Here is a 12,575-nt window from a genome sequence, read left to right on the forward strand (position 1 = left end):
CCTACCTTGTGCTGTAAGATAAAATTACCTTGTGCAGCAGCACCATGAGAGCTGTGTTTGTGTCCATGCTGCTGTCATTAACCCCAAGTAAACCTTCATATCTGCTACATCGATTGTCAGGGACACTGAGAGCTGCTACTAAACCAAATTTCAGCCCCCTAAACATAACAAGTTGACAGATACGGGGTCACAAGCCAAAAAACCTAATAAACAGGGATATTTTCACATTAAGGGGGGCTATTTCAAGAACTTGGTCCTCAAATTGAGTTTGCATGTTAGGGACCCCCAGGTACCACTTCTGTGGCAATGATCATTAGGGTACTGTCAATTTGCTCTGTGCTGTGGTGCCCCAAATATATACTTGCTCGTTCACAAAACTTCAAGACTGTTCAGACTGGCGGTGAGATTGCGGTGCGGTTACCCCTTCCTCATGCCATGGAACCCTGCCTAGGGGGGGGACTGCCCAATACCGCTCATTGCCACCTGTAATCAAATCTGCAGATGGACTGTGTGGCTGGTGGGGTGCCTGTTACAGATAGCTGACCACTTACTTTCTGTCACCCTCAATTTCTCTGGAACAGAGGGATGTTGGCAACTGGAAATGTGGAAGCAAGTAGGAAATGCCTTTTGCCCCCCCCCCACCCCCCAAATAAAATTTTACCCATCATATCATGTTACTTTGTCACACAGCTATCACTTTAATCTCTATGACCCCCAATTTCTGTATGTAAGAAAAGGATAATGTAACTGCAAGTGGGGGACTCTTGTGGCTAACTCTCCCTAAAATTTCATCACTACGGCACCATCAAAAGATACAAAAAACTTTACCTGTCATACCGTGCTACCCTGCCACACCTAGCTGGCCACTTACCTTCTGTGAACCCTAATTTCTCAGAAACAGTCAGATGTTGGGGTCTGAAGATATAGTAGAACACGTAGTTAGAAAATGTACCCCTTGGCTGTCACATTAATTGCATTTCTCTGGAAGTAGCTATTGCAGAGTTTTTGGGGTACAAAGAAGGTTAGTGGCCCCTTATAACTGACAGGACGCATTGTATGGTGTAGTTTCTGCTCTGTGGCACAGGAATGGTGAGCGGGGAGCAATATATGACCGGCCAGCACTGTATGATAACTTTAGTTTTGTATCTATCATTAATAAAATGAGCTGGAAATGGTGATTGCAGAAATTCTTGATTTGTCATCTCTTTTATTTGGTGCATGCATGTTACATGTTATGTAACTTAAAAACATTTTGTAAAAAAAGTATTATTAGTAATATAAATTATTGTTTGGGCGCATTAAGAGCAGGATTGTCTTTTTCTGTATCATAAAAAGCTTGTGTATTTATCCAAAAATCTTCATAGAAAGTTACAGCAGCAGTTCAATAAGAATACATGAGTGTAACTATGTGTATGTGTGTGTGGTGAAGCCTGATGACTGCGACGTCTCCCAATATTGTTACAATGCAATATATACCATTCCATATATTCACAAATGGTCATACATACAGAAATAGAGAACGAAAACAATATGCTAATACAACTCATAAATATTTGCTCCAGCTTTCTGGGCAGTTTTAAACTCCAAAATAACATCAACTCTGTCAACTCAAATATGTTCTGCCCTTCACTTCATTCAGTTACATACATGAGCATGATATCATATAAAACTTTTAAAATATAAAAATTTTAGGACTTCCGGTTGTCAGTGCCTTGCTGACTCCACCCCACGATTCCGCAGCCGGCTGTTTTTGTTCATCGGGCTGCAGAGGTCGGATGGAGCGTTTTATATCATCCTCCCAGGCTTCCAAGAGGTTCCAGCCGAAGCGCATGGTGGGGAAGACGGCAGCTGCATCCAAAATGGCCAACAGCATCATGGAACAAGCGGAGACCAACACAAGCCTGGGTAGGACAATCAGCTCTGCACAGTGGAGCATTGGCATGGACTACAAATTATTGGCCTTGGAGGTTTCACAAAATTTAAAGCCCACTTTAGCTTATTTCTGACACATTGTCACAACAGTTGCGGCCTCTTACAGATCCTATCACTAAACACGCAGAAAGTATCCAGGAGCTGCAACAAAGGGTCAGTGACCAGGAAGATGATTTGCTTATGGCTAGATCACAACAAAAGCAGTTGGGGGACCAATATACCACGCTTCAAGAGAAATGAATTGATTTAGAGAACAGATCCAGGCGCAATAATGTGAGGATAATAGGGATACTGGAAACCAATAAGGCACCTGATATACAGAAGCTTTGTGCCTATACCTTTCCAAAAGCCCTGGGATTCACAACACCTATACCAGTGGAGAGAGCCCACTGGCTGGGACCCCCACAACATAATAAGCCTTTTCCAAGACCTATTATAGTCAACTACCTTCACTTTCCAGAGAAAGTTCAGTTGCTCAGAGCTTATTGGTCACAGGAGCATTTTACTGTGGACGATAATAAAGTGGTGCTTTTTTCAGATTATGCGTCAGAAACAACTAAGCAGGAACATGCTTTCCCCCAGGTGTGTAAGCAATTGATTTCCAAAGGCATAAGATTTGCACTAATATATATTTTTAAAGATCCACAGCAGGCTGCAGATTTAGTTCTTTCATTGGAAAAAGCTGTTCACCCTACAGTAGATAAGGATGAACGACGGTGCATCAATTCCTCCTCCTTGGCCGCCTCCCTATAACCGTGTGAAATTATTTTACCATGTCAGGCTGGGAAAGATTTTTTTCTTAGTTACAACTGGCACAAAAGGTAATGTTGTTTGCTGTCCACTAGATGGAGCCAGCTCACTATTGCTCACACCACGTTTTTCAAGGAGTTACATTTTTATTCGGTCAATTATGTCTGTGTGGAAAATGTTTCCCTTCAGTTGTGCAAAACTTTGTGAGATGTTTTATACCACCTTTCATTGTTTCTTCATTGGGAAAAAAAGGAAGTCACATGCAAGTGTTCTACGCTGTGACCTTATTGTTTTTGTTTTTATTTTTTACTTGTTTTTTGTTTGGGTATACTTACCTCATACATGCTGCTGCTGCTTTATTGGAAACGATATCTACCTTCCTTCCAGTACAACCCTCCTCATTTGATTGCTACTATGTTGTTCTGAGGCAAGTATTGGTGGCAAGATTTTTCATATCACAATGTTGCCCACCAAAATACACCCCAATTATACTGGGACATGGCCAAGGTATTTTTGAGGGGCAGAATCATGGGACATGTGTCTTCTCAACTGAAAAAAACACTTGCTAAATATATAGAAACAAGTACTCAAGCTCGCCAAGCCTATTTGATGTATGGGAAGTATGGCTCCGAACCAAGTGTGCCTGCGATTTCTGGTTACACCAGTATGACACTACTATCCGTGCTTACCAATCTGCAGAATTTTTTATATATGGCAACAAATCAGGCCGTTTATTAGCCAATTTGGCTAAGGGTTTCCGGGTGCCCCCAAGAGTTACGAGTATTTGAGATGCTACTGGTTCTGTGAAGCATTTATCCTGTGACATAGTTGCTACCTTTTCCACTTATTATGAGTCTCTGTATACATCAAAGGGAAGCTATGTTTCCAAGGGACAATCATTTTTGGATTATTTAAAATTGCCCCATTTGTCGGAAGAGGATCTCTGCTATCCTAATTCTTCTATTAAATCTGAGTAAATTGTATCAGCAAACACTAAGGCACCTGGGCCAGACGGCTTGCCATCCGAATTCTATAAAATTCTTGTGCATCAAGTCACACCTGCATTAACGAAATTGTATAATGATATGTTTGAAATGTCTACTTATCTACCCTCTGGCAGTTTGGCTTATATCAAGGTGTTACCAAAAAAACAGAAAGATTTGTTAGAACCTGGGTCTTATCGACCAATTTCACTTTTGAATGTTGATGTTAAGATTTTATCCAAAATTCTAGCTGACAGCCTGGCATTTCTTTTACCAAAATTGGTAAGTCCGGCTCAAGACGGTTTTGTACAGGGTAGATCCACTGCCTATATTGTGAGAAAATTACTTACTGTCTTGGAATGTAATAGGTTGTCTGGTCTCTCCTCTGGGTCAAATGCACTGTTGACAGCATTGAATGGCCCTGGTTACATACTGTACTTTGCCATTTTGGTTTTTCTGGATTGTTTGCACAATTTTTCCTTAGGTAGGGGAACGCGTCAGGGTTACCCTCTGTCCCCCCTTTTGTTTAATTTGGCTATTGAGCCGCTGGCGCGATCTTTCCATGATTTTAATCTGTTCAAGAGGATTAGTATTCAAAATAGGCAGGTGAAGCTGGCAATGTTTGCAGATGATATCATGCTCTTTCTAGGAAACCCAGAAAGTGATCTTTCTCCACTTTTACAACATATTTAGTTGTTTGGATCATTTTCTGGATTTCGCATCAATTATAATAAAAGTGATTTATTGTGTTACGACCATCATCGTCTTTAGAACTAATGGCCATGATACAGAAATTGGGTTTGAAATTAGTCAAACATCCCTTTACTTATTTGGGAGTTCAAGTCACTCGTCATGTTCCAGATATGTATAAGTTAAATTATACCCCTAATATTAATAAGATTCTGTCTGAACTTTCTAGCTGGAAATCTTTGCCTTTGTCTCTCATGGGGAGATGTAATTTAGTAAAAAATGATTAGTTTTGCATGTTTATTATACCCTATGCAAACACTACCTTTTTTGCTCCGCCATTCTGATGTTCAGAAATTTTGTGTGGCAAGGCAAGACTCCCCGGATTGCTAGATTTAAACGTACACAGTCTAAGCAGAATCTTGGTATAAATGTTCCCAACATGGGCAAGTAAAGTTTAGCGTGTTTATTACGATATGTAAAGGATTGGTGGCATAATACTTCTTCTTATGCAGTGGTCAAGTTAGAATCATTACTAGTACGGCCTTGGTCGGTACATGGCCTACTTAATGCACCGTATGCCAGTATACCCCGCATTTTAGGCACAAATTTGTTTTTGAGAGATACTTTATTAGCTTGGCGTGAAACAAAACAATTATGCCAATGTCAACAGAGTTTTTCTAGTAAGATGCCTTTGCAATCTACACCCAGTTTCCCCCAGGGTATACAGCACAAGGTATATAAATTTTGGGAGAGGCGAGGGATTGTGACTGTAGGGGATTTGTTGGACGATACCAATTGCCTAATGACTTTTGATATTCTCCGTATTAAGTTTGCCCTTCCCTCTCATCATTTTTTATAGTATCTACAAGTAAAGTCTGCCTTTTTTGCACGGACCGGCTCTACATTTATGCCGTTCTTACCTACCTTATTAGGACAAATTTTGGGCATGCCTGAATCTAAACATTCAATCTTGTTTATCCGTTATTGTTGGATAATTCCGTAGGGAACAGAGCCGCTTTACAGTTTGTAAAAAATGGGCTGATTATTTACAATGTTCATATTCTGATACATTGGAGATTCTGGAAACTAGCTGGTCCTCTGTTAGGAAATATATCATTAGCGAGGTGTGGTGTGAAATGCAATTAAGATTATCCATAGAAATTATTATGCCTTTAATTTAAATTTAAAGGTAAGTGCCTGCTCAGTTGCTAAACAGCTGGAAGCCTGTCCTAAATGTGCATTTCCATTGGCGCCCTTAGAACATCTGCTATGGGACTGTCCGGTAATAGGCATCTTTTGGAAGTTGGTGTTCCGCTTATTGCTCGGATCACCGGAAATATCAGCTATCACCTCATTTGGCACTTCTTTCTAGAGGGCCTTCTACGGCCACTGTAACTAGTCTATCCACGTTTGAACATCTTGAACATCTGTTTACTAGCGGCCAAAAAATCTATATTGACATACTGGTTAGAACCCCATTCTCCTACGGTAGCACAACTTACTAAGTATTTACAAGTCTTAGGACCTGATTTATGAAAGCTCTCCAAGGCTGGAGAGAATACACTTTCAGAACTGAAGGGTGATCCAGAAATCATAGAATTGAATTTTTTAAAAAATAATTTGCTAGCAAACATTTTGAATCTTGGAACAGATCCAGGTTTGATGGATCACCCAGCTTCACTGATGAAAGTGTATTCTCTCCAGCCTTGGAGAGCTTTATTAAATCATGTTGATTGCGAAAATTGAAGCTACTAAACATCTAGACACACATCCACAAAAATTCTGTGCTACATGGATGCCATATCTGCAACGCACACTATCTCCAGCTCAGTTAAATGATGTCATAGAAACACCTTCAGTGTTCCCCCCAGAAATTTTTTTCAGCCGGGTGGTAGGAAGCTGTAGCCGGGTGGTAAAAAAGGGGGTGTGGCAAAACACGGCAAATGTAGTGCTCCCATTTGTTTATGCCATGGGTATCCAGTAACCTCCTATTGTTTCAGTGTTCTACCTTCTTCCAATTATTTGTTACAACTTTGTAATGCCTGCCCTGTTAGTATATCCAATTTTTCTATTCTATGTATTTTGTCACAACTGTCCTATGCTGTGTATTGTGACCCAACTTACTAGTGTTCTAAGTTTTAGGAGTGTAATCCTTTGTAGTAGTGTAATAGTATAATTAATGTTACGTAACAAGTTAGGCTTAGCTCATATTAGCAGCAAAAAAACATGTTTTAGGGGATGTTAGTCACAGATGTTCCCCACTTGTACCTATATTTTTGGTTTCTTACATCTCCCCATTCCCCAATTGAAGTTCAGAATGTTAGATAAGAGGACAGGAATGTGTAACAGGGCAGGGAGGCCCATTTTATAAGATTGTAATAAGATTGTAAGGGGAGAATGTGCCCGCCACTTGCACCTATATTTTCAGTTTTGTACCCCCACCCTCAGAAAAATTGGTATACAAAGAAGAGAAGCAGACTGTAGTTTCATAGGTATAGATTTGTGACAGGTAGGTATATATTTAAGGGCCCCACCCCAATGCTCCTTGCTATGTTAGTGGCCCCGGGCCCCCAATTTGCACTTTCAATTTAGGACTCCTAGTTGCACTTTCCTCAGAAACAGCAACCCCAAAGTTCAATTTTCATAACTTTACATTTGTGACCCCCATATATTGAAATTCTTTAAAGCTGGGGGACTGAAATTGTAGTAACTAGTATCTATCCAGGGTCCCCTGTACACCCTGAAAATTACAGGTCATTGTGACATACATATTAGGAGATATGGAGGTTTGTATACAGAGCTGTGAGGATGCAGAATGACATGCAGACTTTATACACACTGGATACATTTCACAGGGAGAAATCGGAGCTCGTGCTATGAGATGGGGGCGGGGCTGCCTGTGTCTCCTTCACTTGGGCAGCGGCAATCCTCTGAACGGATTGGAACAGAGCAGCCTCACTGAGATCTGTGCACAGGATGGGAGCTGCCGAGAGCTGGGCGGGGGATTCAAATCAGCCGGGCGGAGCAACCGGCTAAAAACCTCTGGGGAGAACTATGACTTTCCGTCAAACGTTTTAGTATGATCAGAGGGCTCTAGGTGCATCGAACTAGCATGAGTATTATTTTGATTTTTTTATATCTGTATTACTTTCAGCATTGTAGTTTTTTTTTAGTGGGGAGGAGATAAGAGTTTTGAAGATATGAGGGTATACCTAGATTCTGGGACTTGATTTTGTCCCGCAGTTATTGTGTTTTTGTTCTGTGCGGTTTAATAAAGTAATATTTGGTCATGATAATAAAAATTTTAAAATGTATGGGCATTGATGACTTTATTTACAACTGTATACACTTTATCATTATTCTTGTGGAATAGATTGATAGCATTTATATTATTTACAAACTTTACTGTTTTTAATTTGTATTTGTATATCCCCATTTTTGCCTTTAATAAAAAATTATATTAAAAAAAAATTTCAATTTAATTTAATTTTAAATCAAAACTATTCTAGTTTTACACATACATCTTTAATGTTTGTTTGCATTGTGGCCTGTGAGTTTTATCTCCATGTCAACAGCAGCCCCCTGGACACGACTGACTAGAATATTGCTCCTGGTTGGTTAATAGAGGGAATTTTTTCATCTTTATACCTGCATCATTTGGATGTTCTTAAACGGGTTAAATATCCTTTGTACGCTCCCTTAACAGCAAACCTGGTGAGTTTGCTTTTGGATTTTTTACACATTTTTATAACATTATGGTAGCCACCAGTTATGAATAACCCTGCTTTGAGAAACTTTTTTGCATCACTCCACAATGTACTAAAGCACTCACAGGCTGACTAATGACATCCACAAAATATCCAGAGTTTTATGCTCATATGCTTGCAGCATCCTCTCTCTAAACCACCTCCTTTCAGACCCAAGTAGCGGTGAATTTGTAAAGCGCTATGCTTTGTTTTTGTTTATGTTAATATATATATTTGAATTATTGAAGTTTTGTTTGTATTTTATTTTAGTACATACCTCCTGTTTGCATGTATTTGTTTCCTGAGGAAGCGGATTTACATCTGCGAAATGTGTTGAAACATCCTTGATTGACACCCCATCTTCGTTGTACACCCCTGTATTGTGGTTATATGTATATATTGAATATTTATAGTTGTTCATCTTTTTGTTTTGTTGGGGCGAATATTGTACAATGAATGAGGATACTTAAAGGTTTGCTTTTATATTTTCTACTACTATGTTTTTAAAACTATGAATCAAATAAATATACTATCTGTTGGCTGCCTTGAACATCCCTTAGGAACTGTATGTTTCTTTTGTTTGTTTTAGATTAAATTATTTATTTAATAATTACTGGGTGAAAATAAATTAAATAAGTGAAAATGGTTATTTTTATGGGCAATAGGAAGTACCCCTCATATTTGTGGTCAATAAACTGGTCTTGTACATTAGTGGTTAGTATAATGTCGCCAATATTGGCAGTCTGTGAGAACAGTGGGAAAATTATCTCTTATTGGTGGCTGGTAAAGTCAGTAAGTGAAGGGTCTGATTACATTGGTGGTCAGTGAAGAAGGGTGGTATTAGGCAAACATTGGGAGAATGATTACCTTATATTGGTAGTCATTGGGAAAGCCGATGAGAAAAGGGTTCAGATACATTGATGCTCAGTAGGAAGAATGCCCCTTGCATTGGTGGTCAGTAGTAAGAATGTTCCCTGTACAGATAGCTTGCAAGATTATTGGTGTCAGCAATTACTTATCTGGAGCTAAAAATACATTATTTCTGAGAGTCCCCAACAGCCTCTGGAGGAACTCTAGTTAAGAAAGCTTGCTCTATTATAACATTCAAACTTTTGCCAGCAATCATTTACCTTGGTTGTCAAACTGGTGCACATAGTACACACCTGGTCTTTTATGCAACAAGGTCCTTACATGGGCATTCCTCTTACACCTAATGCATCTTGTTTATTAAAAAAACTTTCTTGTGATTCTTTTGCAAACAATACTTTATTTCTCTCTCTTCTTTCTCTTCCCATTTTCCTTCTTCACCACCTCCCTCACATTTCTGCTATATTATTTCCATTAAATTCATTGTTACCTGATACCCATACTTTTAATTTTTCCTATCTGCCTTTCTTTACTTACCTGCCCATCTCTATATACCATTATCAAATCCTTGGTGTCCAATCGTTTGCTGATGTCTCATCTACATCTCTTTGCATACTCCTTTATAAATGTTGCCTACCCTGTCAACCCAAACTGTTCTCTGATATGCCCTCCTGCACCCGTCTATTCTTCTTTGTTCAAACTACTTATATTCCCACTTTTTTTGTCTGCCTCCAACTAACCCAAATTTTGTTTACTTATTTGCTTACCTACAATGTCCACCCATTTATACTCCATCTCCACTCAAATTGTCCACTAATATGATTTCCTGCACCCATCTACACTTCCCTATTCAAATGACTTACCCTTCTACCAATGTCTCTGTCTGACTCCAATCCACCTAAACTATTTACTCATCTGCATCTATGTTCACCCTTTTCTACCTTCCGTCACCCAAAATCTTGCCTCCCCATGCATTTTTCTTTTCTGTGTCCCCACCTAAACCCACCTAAAATATATATTTCCATCTGTGCCCATCTGCTTGGGTATTGACTTGCTGTGTCTCCTCAATACTTGCTTTGCATATGTCTTTACCCTTCTTTTTGGTTACCTCGTTCATCTGTTCCATTCCTTTTTCTTTTTTTTTAACCTTCTTTTGTATTCCTTCTCCCTGAATTTATTTCTGCCCTCCTCTTCCTTCACATTCAATATGCAAACTTGATGGTCACCCCCCTACAATACTTCTCTCTCACATACTATACTTAAGCAACACTTGTTTTTTAATCTGCTCTACATAATGTTCATTTTTTTCATCTTCCTGTCGTTCATTGAACTGTTATTTCTCACTCATTTCGCCATTCTTGAATACCACCAATTTTCCCTATCTTCCACCATTCCTGTTTATTATCCATCATTACCATTCTTAATCACTTCAATGCTGTCGCTAATTTTTTCCTATTTTATCCATCTGCCTTCTTATTGCCCCATAAATATTACCTTTTATTTTTTATTTATTTACCCTTGGCAATGCCACCGCCCTGGTCCTATCTTGCCTGCAGGCTTCTTCATGACTAATCATTGAGGTCAAGCTTCAGGTTGCGGTGTTTCGATGTCCAGTGCTACAGCCCAGCTGCCAGAGTGCATATAAATGGGAGAATGTTGTGTCTGTGATGTTTATATAGTATATATATTTAGTGATATCTGTCTGTACTAAAACACAGGAAAATTCCATCTCCTTCTACTCTACAGTTTTCCTGCAGAGTATTGCTGTTTACCCCCTCCTTTCTCCTTTCCAGAGCCCTGAAGAGCATTGCTGTGTGAGCAGTGAATCAGGATGGACCATTAAGAGTTAGACTATCTCTGGTGACAATTGGACAAGGGACAGGATTATTTATAATACTAAGATGAGAATAATCCTTTCCCTATGCACTCTGGATACTAAAGATCCCCCCCCCCCCTGCCCACAGCTGATGTCATTATGCCTGCTTCTCATGTACATCCCTTCCAAGTTACCCATCCCTGGTACCCCTTTGTGCTGTATATTGTGGTTGTGACACTAAAGTTATGTGTAGTTATTCTGCATGGAAATAAAGACAGACTGGAACATATTCTTTATCTCATTTCTTGTGGTGCTTTTTAACACTGGGGGATGTTCCTAAAGCTGATTAGAACTAAGGAAGCCACATGGATAATATGCAACACTTTACCATTACAGAATTGGTTAGTGACCATTTACCACTAGGTGTAGTCAGCACAATACCATATCGTCAGGGGCATTTAGAGTCCATGAATCCAACTCGAAATCGATGCTCTGAACCTGAGAAGAAAATGAGAAGTGCCAAAATCAAAGTGGTGCCATTTCTCTTCTTAACGTTTTGTATAAGCCAACACAATACTGTGGAAGCCCATTAAGGGTTTTGGTGGCTGCACATACAGTTGAAGCCTTTAGGAAGGGAAGAAGTGTAAAAAGAACAAAGCATATGTTTTTTATAGCATGTTGTTGCATTGATCACTGAGCCTACTGAAAGGTGGGGGTTTTCTAAAGCACATGTTTTCATATGGCCCTCCATTTTTCCATCTATTCTCCATCTTCCATCATGGGCTTCTATTATGGCTCTCGCTTTTTGGTCACTTGACATCTAGGAGCTGTGATGAAAGTTGGTGCTTGAAGACTCCCCCACGCCAGGCACTTTGGTTACAGGCCTAAAGGGGGAGCAGGTAGCTATAAAATGCCCTCTGTGTTTCAGTGATGGCAGATACAGCTCTTAATAATAATTCAGTATCTCCTCTGAGGGCCGCCAACCCAACACACGTTGGGTAATGTAAAACGAAGAGGTTTAAATGTGCCTGCTTTGAACATTACAAAAAGTATTTGTTAATCTTTAGAGGAGGTAAAAATTCAGCTATAGGGGCCTCTAACAGAATGGTGAGGGGTGTTTGGTCTAGGACAAACATTCCATTCTCTGTGTAGAGCAGGGTACCCCGTTCTTGGAGAATAGAATCTCCCAACCCCCCCCCCCCCCCATTTCCTTCTCTGTATAAAGAAGGGTACTCTACCTGGAGGATAAATCTCTCCCATTCCAACCTCTATATATAGTTAGATGCACCATACATGAAAAATTAATTATACCAATCCCTCTTCTATGCTCTTTATAATATATATTTATTTAAAAAAAATTGTAATTAATTGTAAATGGATCTACATCCTCTGCAGTGAGCTCCAATCAATTATTTTTTAAACATTATATCTTTTATTAGTTTTAAACAATTTTAACAATTTTGAAAAGACATGGATAACAACAGGGGATAGGACAATCCCTTCCCCAAACATAAAGACACATGAATAGACCAGTAACATATCATAAAATGAACACAGACATTTCCTTTAACACAAAAGACCACATTTTACAATATACAATTCCCCGTTCAATCCTTCAGATACACCACAATATTTAGACCCCTTACCAGATCAAATTCCCTCCTCTTCCATGAAACCACACCAGGTGATAGGTCCCCGCCTCAGTAGATCTACATATCATAGATCATTGAGCCATTAAGCACATTCAATTCCCTCAGCTTATCCAAATACCCTTGCGATTCTTGAAATATA

At 39.4% G+C, this 12,575-nt stretch overlaps 1 protein-coding gene across 3 annotated transcripts in view; it reads left to right on the forward strand.

The window, feature by feature from the left end:
- The window catches only part of LOC140342821 (synaptophysin-like), a 55,749-nt gene extending 44,676 nt beyond the window's left edge, over positions 1-11,073 (forward strand). The window contains exon 7 of one of the 3 annotated variants that reach the window (XM_072429180.1): positions 10,525-11,073. The gene's annotated coding sequence lies outside the window, so the exon portion shown is untranslated. The other 2 variants (XM_072429181.1, XM_072429182.1) reach the window with 2 other exon arrangements.
- The last annotated feature ends 1,502 nt before the right edge of the window (positions 11,074-12,575 follow it).

The sequence above is a fragment of the Pyxicephalus adspersus genome, chromosome W, assembly GCF_032062135.1.
Source record: "Pyxicephalus adspersus chromosome W, UCB_Pads_2.0, whole genome shotgun sequence".
Classification (NCBI taxonomy): domain Eukaryota; kingdom Metazoa; phylum Chordata; class Amphibia; order Anura; family Pyxicephalidae; genus Pyxicephalus; species Pyxicephalus adspersus.